Raw genomic sequence first — 13,756 nt, 5'->3', positions numbered from 1 at the left:
GAGTCCTTTACTGTTCAGCGTGTATGGGCAGAAGAAGAGGAGTTGGAGGAGTTGGAGGAGGAGGAAATGGACAGTCAGGCCAGTGAGGGGAGTGAATTCTTACGCGTTGGTACTCTGGCGCATATGGCAGATTTCATGCTAGGCTGCCTATCCCGTGACCCTCGCGTTCAAAGAATTTATTCCAGCACCGATTACTGGGTGTTCACTCTCCTGGACCCACGGTACAAGCAAAATCTTTCCACTCTCATCCCTGCAGAGGAAAGGAGTGTGAGAATGCATGAATACCAGCAGGCCCTGGTGCACAAGCTGAAACAGTATTTCCCTTCTGACAGCGCTAGCGGCAGAGTGCGTAGTTCTGCGGGACAAGTAGCGAGGGAGAGTAGGCGAGCAGGCAGCTTGTCCAGCACTGGCAAGGGTACGCTTTACAAGGCTTTTGCCAGCTTTATGTCACCCCAGCAAGACACTGTCACCTGTCCCCAGTCTCGGCAGAGTAGGGCTGATCTTTACAGAAAGATGGTGAGGGAGTACGTAGCTGACCATACCATCGTCCTAAATGATCACACAGCTCCCTACAACTACTGGGTTTCAAAGCTGGACATGTGGCACGAACTGGCGCTGTACGCCTTGGAGGTTCTTGCCTGCCCTGCCGCTAGCGTCTTGTCCGAGCGGGTTTTCAGTGCAGCTGGTGGCATCATCACCGATAAGCATACACGCCTGTCGACTGACAGCGCTGACAGGCTGACGCTTATTAAGATGAATAAAGCCTGGATTTCTCATAATTTCCAATCTCCACCAGGTGAAGGAAGCTCAACCTGAATAATTGATCCACTCCTCCTCCTCCTCATTTCCCTCCTTCTCCTCCTCTTTGTACAGTAAAGCAGAGGAAACTGGCTATTTTTTGACAGGGCCCACTGGCTCTTGCTATAGTACTTTATGCATTTAATTTTTCTGGAGGGCCACCGACCCGGTCCTCTGTTTTAAACAATTTTTGGGAGTGCCACATACAGGCACTCAATCTATTCAATTTTTCTGGAGGGCCACCGACCCGTTCCTCTGTTTTAAACAATTTTTGGGAGTGCCACATACAGGCACTCAATCTATTCTATTTTTCTGGAGGGCCACCTACCTGCTCCTCTGGTTTGAAAACTTTTTGGGACTGCCACATACAGGCACTCAATCGATTCCATTTTTCTGGAGGGCCACCTACCTGCTCCTCTGGTTTGAAAACTTTTTGGGACTGCCACATACAGGCACTCAATCTATTCTATTTTTCTGGAGGGCCACCTACCTGCTCCTCTGGTTTGAAAACTTTTTGGGACTGCCACATACAGGCACTCAATCTATTCTATTTTCTGGAGGGCCACCTACCTGCTCCTCTGGTTTGAAAAATTTTTGGGACTGCCACATACAGGCACTCAATCTATTCAATTTTTCTGGAGGGCCACCTACCTGCTCCTCTGGTTTGAAAACTTTTTGGGACTGCCACATACAGGCACTCAATCTATTCAATTTTTCTGGAGGGCCACCTACCTGCTCCTCTGGTTTGAAAACTTTTTGGGACTGCCACATACAGGCACTCAATCTATTCAATTTTTCTGGAGGGCCACCTACCTGCTCCTCTGGTTTGAAAACTTTTTGGGACTGCCACATACAGGCACTCAATCTATTCTATTTTTCTGGAGGGCCACCTACCTGCTCCTCTGGTTTGAAAAATTTTTGGGACTGCCACATACAGGCACTATCCAAATTAAATTGTCTCCATAGCAGCCTCCACACGTTGTCTCCATTGCTACCTCCAAAAGTCGTCCATATAGCTGCCTCCATACATCGTCCCTTTATCAAACGAGGTGTGTCAGGCAGAAATTTGGGTTGTTTTCATGGATTCCACATCAAAGTTGTTAACTTTGTCGCCACCCAGCTGTGTTATCCACAAAATATACTAATAAACTTTTATCATTTACCAATATTATTTCAGCGCTTCTTGCGCATCTGTTTACATTCCCCTCACCCGCCATATCCTAAACTTATAAGAACGCTACTACACTTGATCTTATACAAAAGGTTCTTAGAAGTGCTGTTTGGGGAGTAGCCTAGAGACAGGGGCTTGGATTGGCGAAAGCTCGCCTGGCAGCGGAGCGCCAACTCCATGCCAAGATCCAACTAACATAGTTTTAACTGCAGAACCTTTAATCTACTACTAGTTCACTGCCTCCATACATGGTCCCCTTATCAAACGAGCTGTGTCAGGCAGAATTTTGGGTTGTTTTCATGGCTTCCATGTTAACTTTGTCGCCACCCTGCTGTGTAATCCACAAAATATACTGGCAAACTTTTATCATGTACCGATATTATTTGAGCGCTTCTTGCTCACCTCCTTTGGTTCCTCTCTGCCACCCATTGGTTTGAAGCCTGAGTCCATTTAGGGTATGTCGCCATGCCACTCTCTAGCCTGCTGCCGCTGCCTCTGCATGCCATCCCCTATAGTGTCAGGGTCAATTATTGGATGTTTTAGATGCTATCTAGCTTCATTCTGTCACTCTGTCATGGCCATGCTGTTGCCCATAATTTTGGCATAATGGTGCGATTAAGCAGCCTCAGGGGCATCCATGCATGCTGCCCCTGCTGTTTCCTGTCCATTTCCGTGGTGTTTCCATCCTTTTCTGAGGTTCCCAGGTGTTTGGCCAAGCTTCCCTGTGCAGAGCCTTGGTCCCCTTGAAAAATGCTCGAGTCTCCCATTGACTTCAATGGGGTTCGTTATTCGAGACGAGCACTCGAGCATCGGGAAAAGTTCGTCTCGAATAACGAGTACCCGAGCATTTTAGTGCTCGCTCATCTCTATTTGGCATCCCTTAGCATAGGTCCACCTTTCAAGGGTTTTCCATGCATCTTCTTGAGGCATTACTTACTGTAGGAGGCGAGGTATGACCCACTCAGCCCATGACCGATCAGCAAAACTCTGCAGGCACCGACTAGGCACACTTTGTTTGGGAGTTTGTCAAAGGGAACCACGGCGCTCACCAGGACGAGGTGGCCGAGTGGTTAAGGCGATGGACTGCTAATCCATTGTGCTCTGCATGCATGGGTTCGAATCCCATCCTCGTCGATTTCTTCTGCTTCGTCCAAGCTGAAATCTTTGTTTGCTAATCCTCTTTTTACTGGACAAGCAGTGATTGTCCCCTCCATGGTGGACTTTAACTGTGACCTCTCAAGACGGCTCTTATTAAAGCTAGGAAAGACGCATATTTGTTGTGTGGCATACAAGTTACGTGGCATATCAACGGGTCAAGTCCACTCTTTTTATTTTTCATGCTTGATGGCATCCTCGGCCTTCTCATGAAGATGAAGGCCTCTTTGTCCTTTGCAGCCTTTAGCTGGTACTGATTCTAGATCCCCTGACTGGTCTACCTTAGGACTGTGTGAAAGACAAGTAAGATGTCAGACGTGAGCGAATAACTTTTTTTTGGTTTGCTTCAGAAGCTCAAAAGAGAAGTAAGAAAGGCACTGCTGAGATTCGAACTCAGGATCTCCTGTTTACTAGACAGGCGCTTTAACCAACTAAGCCACAGCGCCTTGTGATGGCAAAGCTGGCACAGCTGTGCAGCTTAAAAAAAACGCCACTGCTATCGGATGTTTCCAATTCCTGCAACCTTTCATGACCTGATGGGGTGGCTCAAACCTTCATGGTTTTTCTTTTCAGGGCTGGAAAAAGGAAGGTGAGCAGATACTAGGTAGACAACTGAGGTGTGTCCCTTTATCCGCAGTCGTTTTCCACTGCTTTCTTTAAGGGCCCACACGGTACTGGAGTTCTGTTCCATACTTGGCAGCAACTTGTAAAAGGATGAAGCTTTCAGTCATGACAATTAGAAAAGCAAAAACTTTTTGAAAAAGGCATCCACACCGACAAATTTGCAGACGACAATAGCAGCTGGAACTTCGTGGAGAGCTAGAGGTTTGCGGTTCCATAGGTGATTGAGCCGCTTCTTAGCAGAGCAAGAATTGTTACCTGCTCTGCTTTCCATGCATAAGGCAGAATAGATGGATGGAAGACATGCCAGGGATGTCTGGAAATGGTTTGGCATCCCTTAGCATAGGTCCACCTTTCAAGGGTTTTCCATGCATCTTCTTGAGGCATTACTTACTGTAGGAGGCGAGGTATGACCCACTCAGCCCATGACCGATCAGCAAAACTCTGCAGGCACCGACTAGGCACACTTTGTTTGGGAGCTTGTCAAAGGGAACCACGGCGCTCACCAGGACGAGGTGGCTGAGTGGTTAAGGCGATGGACTGCTAATCCATTGTGCTCTGCATGCATGGGTTCGAATCCCTTCCTCGTCGATTTCTTCTGCTTCGTCCAAGCTGAAATCTTTGTTTGCTAATCCTCTTTTTACTGGACAAGCAGTGATTGTCCCCTCCATGGTGGACTTTAACTGTGACCTCTCAAGACGGCTCTTATTAAAGCTAGGAAAGACGCATATTTGTTGTGTGGCATACAAGTTACGTGGCATATCAACGGGTCAAGTCCACTCTTTTTATTTTTCATGCTTGATGGCATCCTCGGCCTTCTCATGAAGATGAAGGCCTCTTTGTCCTTTGCAGCCTTTAGCTGGTACTGATTCTAGATCCCCTGACTGGTCCACCTTTGGACTGTGTGAAAGACAAGTAAGATGTCAGACGTGAGCGAATAACTTTTTTTTGGTTTGCTTCAGAAGCTCAAAAGAGAAGAAAGAAAGGCACTGCTGAGATTCGAACTCAGGATCTCCTGTTTACTAGACAGGCGCTTTAACCAACTAAGCCACAGCGCCTTGTGATGACAAAGCTGGCACAGCTGTGCAGCTTAAAAAAAACGCCACTGCTATTGGATGTTTCCAATTCCTGCAACCTTTCATGACCTGATGGGGTGGCTCAAACCTTCATGGTTTTTCTTTTCAGGGCTGGAAAAAGGAAGGTGAGCAGATACTAGGTAGACAACTGAGGTGTGTCCCTTTATCCGCAGTCGTTTTCCACTGCTTTCTTTAAGGGCCCACACGGTACTGGAGTTCTGTTCCATACTTGGCAGCAACTTGTAAAAGGATGAAGCTTTCAGTCATGACAATTAGAAAAGCAAAAACTTTTTGAAAAAGGCATCCACACCGACAAATTTGCAGACGACAATAGCAGCTGGAACTTCGTGGAGAGCTAGAGGTTTGCGGTTCCATAGGTGATTGAGCCGCTTCTTAGCAGAGCAAGAATTGTTACCTGCTCTGCTTTCCATGCATAAGGCAGAATAGATGGATGGAAGACATGCCAGGGATGTCTGGAAATGGTTTGGCATCCCTTAGCATAGGTCCACCTTTCAAGGGTTTTCCATGCATCTTCTTGAGGCATTACTTACTGTAGGAGGCGAGGTATGACCCACTCAGCCCATGACCGATCAGCAAAACTCTGCAGGCACCGACTAGGCACACTTTGTTTGGGAGTTTGTCAAAGGGAACCACGACGCTCACCAGGACGAGGTGGCCGAGTGGTTAAGGCGATGGACTGCTAATCCATTGTGCTCTGCATGCATGGGTTCGAATCCCATCCTTGTCGATTTCTTCTGCTTCGTCCAAGCTGAAATCTTTGTTTGCTAATCCTCTTTTTACTGCACAAGCAGTGATTGTCCCCTCCATGGTGGACTTTAACTGTGACCTCTCAAGACGGCTCTTATTAAAGCTAGGAAAGACGCATATTTGTTGTGTGGCATACAAGTTACGTGGCATATCAACGGGTTAAGTCCACTCTTTTTATTTTTCATGCTTGATGGCATCCTCGGCCTTCTCATGAAGATGAAGGCCTCTTTGTCCTTTGCAGCCTTTAGCTGGTACTGATTCTAGATCCCCTGACTGGTCTACCTTAGGACTGTGTGAAAGACAAGTAAGATGTCAGACGTGAGCGAATAACTTTTTTTTGGTTTGCTTCAGAAGCTCAAAAGAGAAGAAAGAAAGGCACTGCTGAGATTCGAACTCAGGATCTCCTGTTTACTAGACAGGCACTTTAACCAACTAAGCCACAGCGCCTTGTGATGGCAAAGCTGGCACAGCTGTGCAGCTTAAAAAAAACGCCACTGCTATTGGATGTTTCCAATTCCTGCAACCTTTCATGACCTGATGGGGTGGCTCAAACCTTCATGGTTTTTCTTTTCAGGGCTGGAAAAAGGAAGGTGAGCAGATACTAGGTAGACAACTGAGGTGTGTCCCTTTATCCGCAGTCGTTTTCCACTGCTTTCTTTAAGGGCCCACACGGTACTGGAGTTCTGTTCCATACTTGGCAGCAACTTGTAAAAGGATGAAGCTTTCAGTCATGACAATTAGAAAAGCAAAAACTTTTTGAAAAAGGCATCCACACCGACAAATTTGCAGACGACAATAGCAGCTGGAACTTCGTGGAGAGCTAGAGGTTTGCGGTTCCATAGGTGATTGAGCCGCTTCTTAGCAGAGCAAGAATTGTTACCTGCTCTGCTTTCCATGCATAAGGCAGAATAGATGGATGGAAGACATGCCAGGGATGTCTGGAAATGGTTTGGCATCCCTTAGCATAGGTCCACCTTTCAAGGGTTTTCCATGCATCTTCTTGAGGCATTACTTACTGTAGGAGGCGAGGTATGACCCACTCAGCCCATGACCGATCAGCAAAACTCTGCAGGCACCGACTAGGCACACTTTGTTTGGGAGTTTGTCAAAGGGAACCACGGCGCTCACCAGGACGAGGTGGCCGAGTGGTTAAGGCGATGGACTGCTAATCCATTGTGCTCTGCATGCATGGGTTTGAATCCCATCCTCGTCGATTTCTTCTGCTTCGTCCAAGCTGAAATCTTTGTTTGCTAATCCTCTTTTTACTGGACAAGCAGTGATTGTCCCCTCCATGGTGGACTTTAACTGTGACCTCTCAAGACGGCTCTTATTAAAGCTAGGAAAGACGCATATTTGTTGTGTGGCATACAAGTTACGTGGCATATCAACGGGTTAAGTCCACTCTTTTTATTTTTCATGCTTGATGGCATCCTCGGCCTTCTCATGAAGATGAAGGCCTCTTTGTCCTTTGCAGCCTTTAGCTGGTACTGATTCTAGATCCCCTGACTGGTCTACCTTAGGACTGTGTGAAAGACAAGTAAGATGTCAGACGTGAGCGAATAACTTTTTTTTGGTTTGCTTCAGAAGCTCAAAAGAGAAGAAAGAAAGGCACTGCTGAGATTCAAACTCAGGATCTCCTGTTTACTAGACAGGCGCTTTAACCAACTAAGCCACAGCGCCTTGTGATAGCAAAGCTGGCACAGCTGTACAGCTTAAAAAAAACGCCACTGCTATTGGATGTTTCCAATTCCTGCAACCTTTCATGACCTGATGGGGTGGCTCAAACCTTCATGGTTTTTCTTTTCAGGGCTGGAAAAAGGAAGGTGAGCAGATACTAGGTAGACAACTGAGGTGTGTCCCTTTATCCGCAGTCGTTTTCCACTGCTTTCTTTAAGGGCCCACACGGTATTGGAGTTCTGTTCCATACTTGGCAGCAACTTGTAAAAGGATGAAGCTTTCAGTCATGACAATTAGAAAAGCAAAAACTTTTTGAAAAAGGCATCCACACCGACAAATTTGCAGACGACAATAGCAGCTGGAACTTCGTGGAGAGCTAGAGGTTTGCGGTTCCATAGGTGATTGAGCCGCTTCTTAGCAGAGCAAGAATTGTTACCTGCTCTGCTTTCCATGCATAAGGCAGAATAGATGGATGGAAGACATGCCAGGGATGTCTGGAAATGGTTTGGCATCCCTTAGCATAGGTCCACCTTTCAAGGGTTTTCCATGCATCTTCTTGAGGCATTACTTACTGTAGGAGGCGAGGTATGACCCACTCAGCCCATGACCGATCAGCAAAACTCTGCAGGCACCGACTAGGCACACTTTGTTTGGGAGTTTGTCAAAGGGAACCACGGCGCTCACTAGGACGAGGTGGCCGAGTGGTTAAGGCGATGGACTGCTAATCCATTGTGCTCTGCATGCATGGGTTCAAATCCCATCCTCGTCGATTTCTTCTGCTTCGTCCAAGCTGAAATCTTTGTTTGCTAATCCTCTTTTTACTGGACAAGCAGTGATTGTTCCCTCCATGGTGGACTTTAACTGTGACCTTTAACTGTGACCTCTCAAGACGGCTCTTATTAAAGCTAGGGAAGACGCATATTTGTTGTGTGGCATACAAGTTACGTGGCATATCAACGGGTTAAGTCCACTCTTTTTATTTTTCATGCTTGATGGCATCCTCGGCCTTCTCATGAAGATGAAGGCCTCTTTGTCCTTTGCAGCCTTTAGCTGGTACTGATTCTAGATCCCCTGACTGGTCTACCTTAGGACTGTGTGAAAGACAAGTAAGATGTCAGACGTGAGCGAATAACTTTTTTTTGGTTTGCTTCAGAAGCTCAAAAGAGAAGAAAGAAAGGCGCTGCTGAGATTCGAACTCAGGATCTCCTGTTTACTAGACAGGCACTTTAACCAACTAAGCCACAGCGCCTTGTGATGGCAAAGCTGGCACAGCTGTGCAGCTTAAAAAAAACGCCACTGCTATTGGATGTTTCCAATTCCTGCAACCTTTCATGACCTGATGGGGTGGCTCAAACCTTCATGGTTTTTCTTTTCAGGGCTGGAAAAAGGAAGGTGAGCAGATACTAGGTAGACAACTGAGGTGTGTCCCTTTATCCGCAGTCGTTTTCCACTGCTTTCTTTAAGGGCCCACACGGTACTGGAGTTCTGTTCCATACTTGGCAGCAACTTGTAAAAGGATGAAGCTTTCAGTCATGACAATTAGAAAAGCAAAAACTTTTTGAAAAAGGCATCCACACCGACAAATTTGCAGACGACAATAGCAGCTGGAACTTCGTGGAGAGCTAGAGGTTTGCGGTTCCATAGGTGATTGAGCCGCTTCTTAGCAGAGCAAGAATTGTTACCTGCTCTGCTTTCCATGCATAAGGCAGAATAGATGGATGGAAGACATGCCAGGGATGTCTGGAAATGGTTTGGCATCCCTTAGCATAGGTCCACCTTTCAAGGGTTTTCCATGCATCTTCTTGAGGCATTACTTACTGTAGGAGGCGAGGTATGACCCACTCAGCCCATGACCGATCAGCAAAACTCTGCAGGCACCGACTAGGCACACTTTGTTTGGGAGCTTGTCAAAGGGAACCACGGCGCTCACCAGGACGAGGTGGCTGAGTGGTTAAGGCGATGGACTGCTAATCCATTGTGCTCTGCATGCATGGGTTCGAATCCCTTCCTCGTCGATTTCTTCTGCTTCGTCCAAGCTGAAATCTTTGTTTGCTAATCCTCTTTTTACTGGACAAGCAGTGATTGTCCCCTCCATGGTGGACTTTAACTGTGACCTCTCAAGACGGCTCTTATTAAAGCTAGGAAAGACGCATATTTGTTGTGTGGCATACAAGTTACGTGGCATATCAACGGGTCAAGTCCACTCTTTTTATTTTTCATGCTTGATGGCATCCTCGGCCTTCTCATGAAGATGAAGGCCTCTTTGTCCTTTGCAGCCTTTAGCTGGTACTGATTCTAGATCCCCTGACTGGTCCACCTTTGGACTGTGTGAAAGACAAGTAAGATGTCAGACGTGAGCGAATAACTTTTTTTTGGTTTGCTTCAGAAGCTCAAAAGAGAAGAAAGAAAGGCACTGCTGAGATTCGAACTCAGGATCTCCTGTTTACTAGACAGGCGCTTTAACCAACTAAGCCACAGCGCCTTGTGATGACAAAGCTGGCACAGCTGTGCAGCTTAAAAAAAACGCCACTGCTATTGGATGTTTCCAATTCCTGCAACCTTTCATGACCTGATGGGGTGGCTCAAACCTTCATGGTTTTTCTTTTCAGAGCTGGAAAAAGGAAGGTGAGCAGATACTAGGTAGACAACTGAGGTGTGTCCCTTTATCCGCAGTCGTTTTCCACTGCTTTCTTTAAGGGCCCACACGGTACTGGAGTTCTGTTCCATACTTGGCAGCAACTTGTAAAAGGATGAAGCTTTCAGTCATGACAATTAGAAAAGCAAAAACTTTTTGAAAAAGGCATCCACACCGACAAATTTGCAGACGACAATAGCAGCTGGAACTTCGTGGAGAGCTAGAGGTTTGCGGTTCCATAGGTGATTGAGCCGCTTCTTAGCAGAGCAAGAATTGTTACCTGCTCTGCTTTCCATGCATAAGGCAGAATAGATGGATGGAAGACATGCCAGGGATGTCTGGAAATGGTTTGGCATCCCTTAGCATAGGTCCACCTTTCAAGGGTTTTCCATGCATCTTCTTGAGGCATTACTTACTGTAGGAGGCGAGGTATGACCCACTCAGCCCATGACCGATCAGCAAAACTCTGCAGGCACCGACTAGGCACACTTTGTTTGGGAGTTTGTCAAAGGGAACCACGACGCTCACCAGGACGAGGTGGCCGAGTGGTTAAGGCGATGGACTGCTAATCCATTGTGCTCTGCATGCATGGGTTCGAATCCCATCCTTGTCGATTTCTTCTGCTTCGTCCAAGCTGAAATCTTTGTTTGCTAATCCTCTTTTTACTGCACAAGCAGTGATTGTCCCCTCCATGGTGGACTTTAACTGTGACCTCTCAAGACGGCTCTTATTAAAGCTAGGAAAGACGCATATTTGTTGTGTGGCATACAAGTTACGTGGCATATCAACGGGTTAAGTCCACTCTTTTTATTTTTCATGCTTGATGGCATCCTCGGCCTTCTCATGAAGATGAAGGCCTCTTTGTCCTTTGCAGCCTTTAGCTGGTACTGATTCTAGATCCCCTGACTGGTCTACCTTAGGACTGTGTGAAAGACAAGTAAGATGTCAGACGTGAGCGAATAACTTTTTTTTGGTTTGCTTCAGAAGCTCAAAAGAGAAGAAAGAAAGGCACTGCTGAGATTCGAACTCAGGATCTCCTGTTTACTAGACAGGCACTTTAACCAACTAAGCCACAGCGCCTTGTGATGGTAAAGCTGGCACAGCTGTGCAGCTTAAAAAAAACGCCACTGCTATTGGATGTTTCCAATTCCTGCAACCTTTCATGACCTGATGGGGTGGCTCAAACCTTCATGGTTTTTCTTTTCAGGGCTGGAAAAAGGAAGGTGAGCAGATACTAGGTAGACAACTGAGGTGTGTCCCTTTATCCGCAGTCGTTTTCCACTGCTTTCTTTAAGGGCCCACACGGTACTGGAGTTCTGTTCCATACTTGGCAGCAACTTGTAAAAGGATGAAGCTTTCAGTCATGACAATTAGAAAAGCAAAAACTTTTTGAAAAAGGCATCCACACCGACAAATTTGCAGACGACAATAGCAGCTGGAACTTCGTGGAGAGCTAGAGGTTTGCGGTTCCATAGGTGATTGAGCCGCTTCTTAGCAGAGCAAGAATTGTTACCTGCTCTGCTTTCCATGCATAAGGCAGAATAGATGGATGGAAGACATGCCAGGGATGTCTGGAAATGGTTTGGCATCCCTTAGCATAGGTCCACCTTTCAAGGGTTTTCCATGCATCTTCTTGAGGCATTACTTACTGTAGGAGGCGAGGTATGACCCACTCAGCCCATGACCGATCAGCAAAACTCTGCAGGCACCGACTAGGCACACTTTGTTTGGGAGTTTGTCAAAGGGAACCACGGCGCTCACCAGGACGAGGTGGCCGAGTGGTTAAGGCGATGGACTGCTAATCCATTGTGCTCTGCATGCATGGGTTTGAATCCCATCCTCGTCGATTTCTTCTGCTTCGTCCAAGCTGAAATCTTTGTTTGCTAATCCTCTTTTTACTGGACAAGCAGTGATTGTCCCCTCCATGGTGGACTTTAACTGTGACCTCTCAAGACGGCTCTTATTAAAGCTAGGAAAGACGCATATTTGTTGTGTGGCATACAAGTTACGTGGCATATCAACGGGTTAAGTCCACTCTTTTTATTTTTCATGCTTGATGGCATCCTCGGCCTTCTCATGAAGATGAAGGCCTCTTTGTCCTTTGCAGCCTTTAGCTGGTACTGATTCTAGATCCCCTGACTGGTCTACCTTAGGACTGTGTGAAAGACAAGTAAGATGTCAGACGTGAGCGAATAACTTTTTTTTGGTTTGCTTCAGAAGCTCAAAAGAGAAGAAAGAAAGGCACTGCTGAGATTCGAACTCAGGATCTCCTGTTTACTAGACAGGCGCTTTAACCAACTAAGCCACAGCGCCTTGTGATAGCAAAGCTGGCACAGCTGTACAGCTTAAAAAAAACGCCACTGCTATTGGATGTTTCCAATTCCTGCAACCTTTCATGACCTGATGGGGTGGCTCAAACCTTCATGGTTTTTCTTTTCAGGGCTGGAAAAAGGAAGGTGAGCAGATACTAGGTAGACAACTGAGGTGTGTCCCTTTATCCGCAGTCGTTTTCCACTGCTTTCTTTAAGGGCCCACACGGTATTGGAGTTCTGTTCCATACTTGGCAGCAACTTGTAAAAGGATGAAGCTTTCAGTCATGACAATTAGAAAAGCAAAAACTTTTTGAAAAAGGCATCCACACCGACAAATTTGCAGACGACAATAGCAGCTGGAACTTCGTGGAGAGCTAGAGGTTTGCGGTTCCATAGGTGATTGAGCCGCTTCTTAGCAGAGCAAGAATTGTTACCTGCTCTGCTTTCCATGCATAAGGCAGAATAGATGGATGGAAGACATGCCAGGGATGTCTGGAAATGGTTTGGCATCCCTTAGCATAGGTCCACCTTTCAAGGGTTTTCCATGCATCTTCTTGAGGCATTACTTACTGTAGGAGGCGAGGTATGACCCACTCAGCCCATGACCGATCAGCAAAACTCTGCAGGCACCGACTAGGCACACTTTGTTTGGGAGTTTGTCAAAGGGAACCACGGCGCTCACTAGGACGAGGTGGCCGAGTGGTTAAGGCGATGGACTGCTAATCCATTGTGCTCTGCATGCATGGGTTTGAATCCCATCCTCGTTGATTTCTTCTGCTTCGTCCAAGCTGAAATCTTTGTTTGCTAATCCTCTTTTTACTGGACAAGCAGTGATTGTTCCCTCCATGGTGGACTTTAACTGTGACCTTTAACTGTGACCTCTCAAGACGGCTCTTATTAAAGCTAGGGAAGACGCATATTTGTTGTGTGGCATACAAGTTACGTGGCATATCAACGGGTTAAGTCCACTCTTTTTATTTTTCATGCTTGATGGCATCCTCGGCCTTCTCATGAAGATGAAGGCCTCTTTGTCCTTTGCAGCCTTTAGCTGGTACTGATTCTAGATCCCCTGACTGGTCTACCTTAGGACTGTGTGAAAGACAAGTAAGATGTCAGACGTGAGCGAATAACTTTTTTTTGGTTTGCTTCAGAAGCTCAAAAGAGAAGAAAGAAAGGCGCTGCTGAGATTCGAACTCAGGATCTCCTGTTTACTAGACAGGCGCTTTAACCAACTAAGCCACAGCGCCTTGTGATGGCAAAGCTGGCACAGCTGTGCAGCTTAAAAAAAACGCCACTGCTATTGGATGTTTCCAATTCCTGCAACCTTTCATGACCTGATGGGGTGGCTCAAACCTTCATGGTTTTTCTTTTCAGGGCTGGAAAAAGGAAGGTGAGCAGATACTAGGTAGACAACTGAGGTGTGTCCCTTTATCCGCAGTCGTTTTCCACTGCTTTCTTTAAGGGCCCACACGGTATTGGAGTTCTGTTCCATACTTGGCAGCAACTTGTAAAAGGATGAAGCTTTCAGTCATGACAATTAGAA

The 13,756-nt window shown here is 46.5% G+C and overlaps 9 non-coding genes across 9 annotated transcripts; 1 reads left to right on the top strand and 8 right to left on the bottom strand.

Moving 5' to 3' along the window:
* The first annotated feature begins 3,021 nt into the window (after window positions 1-3,021).
* On the top strand, window positions 3,022-3,103 carry TRNAS-GCU (transfer RNA serine (anticodon GCU)). The gene has a single exon. It is a non-coding gene; the product is annotated as a tRNA-Ser (tRNA).
* A 393-nt stretch (window positions 3,104-3,496) lies between these two features.
* On the bottom strand, window positions 3,497-3,570 carry TRNAT-AGU (transfer RNA threonine (anticodon AGU)). Its single transcript has one exon. It is a non-coding gene; the product is annotated as a tRNA-Thr (tRNA).
* Window positions 3,571-4,729: 1,159 nt separating this feature from the next.
* TRNAT-AGU (transfer RNA threonine (anticodon AGU)) lies at window positions 4,730-4,803 on the bottom strand. The gene has a single exon. It is a non-coding gene; the product is annotated as a tRNA-Thr (tRNA).
* A 1,159-nt stretch (window positions 4,804-5,962) lies between these two features.
* TRNAT-AGU (transfer RNA threonine (anticodon AGU)) lies at window positions 5,963-6,036 on the bottom strand. The gene has a single exon. It is a non-coding gene; the product is annotated as a tRNA-Thr (tRNA).
* Window positions 6,037-8,441: 2,405 nt separating this feature from the next.
* Window positions 8,442-8,515, bottom strand: TRNAT-AGU (transfer RNA threonine (anticodon AGU)). Its single transcript has one exon. It is a non-coding gene; the product is annotated as a tRNA-Thr (tRNA).
* A 1,159-nt stretch (window positions 8,516-9,674) lies between these two features.
* On the bottom strand, window positions 9,675-9,748 carry TRNAT-AGU (transfer RNA threonine (anticodon AGU)). Its single transcript has one exon. It is a non-coding gene; the product is annotated as a tRNA-Thr (tRNA).
* A 1,159-nt stretch (window positions 9,749-10,907) lies between these two features.
* Window positions 10,908-10,981, bottom strand: TRNAT-AGU (transfer RNA threonine (anticodon AGU)). The gene has a single exon. It is a non-coding gene; the product is annotated as a tRNA-Thr (tRNA).
* A 1,159-nt stretch (window positions 10,982-12,140) lies between these two features.
* Window positions 12,141-12,214, bottom strand: TRNAT-AGU (transfer RNA threonine (anticodon AGU)). Its single transcript has one exon. It is a non-coding gene; the product is annotated as a tRNA-Thr (tRNA).
* Window positions 12,215-13,386: 1,172 nt separating this feature from the next.
* TRNAT-AGU (transfer RNA threonine (anticodon AGU)) lies at window positions 13,387-13,460 on the bottom strand. Its single transcript has one exon. It is a non-coding gene; the product is annotated as a tRNA-Thr (tRNA).
* Between the last annotated feature and the right edge of the window lie 296 nt (window positions 13,461-13,756).

Source organism: Engystomops pustulosus, chromosome 7, assembly GCF_040894005.1.
Source record: "Engystomops pustulosus chromosome 7, aEngPut4.maternal, whole genome shotgun sequence".
In the NCBI taxonomy this organism is placed as follows: Eukaryota; Metazoa; Chordata; class Amphibia; order Anura; family Leptodactylidae; genus Engystomops; species Engystomops pustulosus.
Note: the sequence above shows the minus strand (reverse complement) of the source record. Positions and strands in the feature narration are given on the sequence as shown.